Below are 1,376 nucleotides of genomic sequence, written 5' to 3' on the forward strand. Positions count from 1 at the left end.
GCGAAAGCAACACCATTATGCCTGAAGCGATCTATTTATAACGCAAGATCAAACTAAACTTATTAACTCGGAGCAGGAACGAGAAGAAGAGTTTAGGGAGGGTTCGCGAACTTTAGCACCGCGCCAAAGTTCAGACACCGTTAACTTTGAAGACGGAAGATTGGGTCAAGGGTGGTGCTGGTGGTGGTAGTGGTGGTGGTGGTGGTGGTGGTGGCAGCGGTGGCGGTACCGGTAGTAGTGCAAGTAGTAGTGATGGCAGTGGTGGTATTGGTGGTGGCATGATGGTGGTGGTGATAGTGTTGAAAGAAGCAGAGAGAAATGTAGACAGTAAAGGGGGTACATAGCAAGGAATTAATAGGCAGTAAAGAGTAACATGATAAAAAGCGCACCAACCAGCACCTGTCATAGGAAGAACGGCTGTGACGCAAAGGATAATGAAGAGTGAAGAAAGGCGAGGATAAAGTTTTGGCAAACAAAGTTACGATGGGGGACACGAAGGCGCTAGAGAGAGAGAGAGAGAGAGAGAGAGAGAGAGAGAGAGAGAGAGAGAGAGAGAGAGAGAGAGAGAGAGCCGGGACGTAAAGAGTAGGACGAGTAAAGCTACGCAAGACACTATTATCGTGACTGTAAGCCTGCATTCAGACGCTTTGCTCCCTTACCACAGAGATGATCAGCCGGTTTCTCAAGAATGTTTATCCTGTTAATAAAGCAGAAATCTAATTAATCTGTCACTAGAACACACTTAAAAACCCGCGTCACTTCAACTAGAGCCTTTTGAATGTAGTGGAGGTGCGGTGCAGAAATGTTTCAGAATATGGTCCACAGTATCAGAGCGGGGCATCACTCAAGCGTCTCAGCGGGAACGGCGATGCGGAGGAGATAGAGTGCAGTCGTTAGAAGCATCAGGTGCATTACTGCAATGTGGTGGCGGCGGCGTGGTGGTGAGGTGATGTAGCGAGACTGACACTCGTAAATACCACGCACTGACGCACACATCAACACCAAACTAATCCCCGTATTTTTAAACATTTTGGTTCTCTCTCTCTCTCTCTCTCTCTCTCTCTCTCTCTCTCTCTCTCTCTCTCTCTCTCTCTCTCTCTCTCTCTCTCTCTCTCTCTCATAAGGACAATTTTCAAAAAGTCCACAGAGAGACGATCAGTCAGGTTCTCATGGATTTCTTTTTTTTTTTTTACTATTGACGTTAGAAATCCTTGTTAAACTATCACAAGAATCACGAAAATCCCTTTGAAAACCTGAATCACCTCCGCAAGAACCTGTTAAAGCCCAGATAAAACGTCAAAATGTTTGGGGGATACGATCCAAACACAGACTCACAGACCCACAGACACACTCAGTATTATACAACCCATCTCATA

The sequence above is a fragment of the Scylla paramamosain genome, chromosome 14 (assembly GCF_035594125.1).
Source record: "Scylla paramamosain isolate STU-SP2022 chromosome 14, ASM3559412v1, whole genome shotgun sequence".
NCBI classification, from domain to species: Eukaryota; Metazoa; Arthropoda; class Malacostraca; order Decapoda; family Portunidae; genus Scylla; species Scylla paramamosain.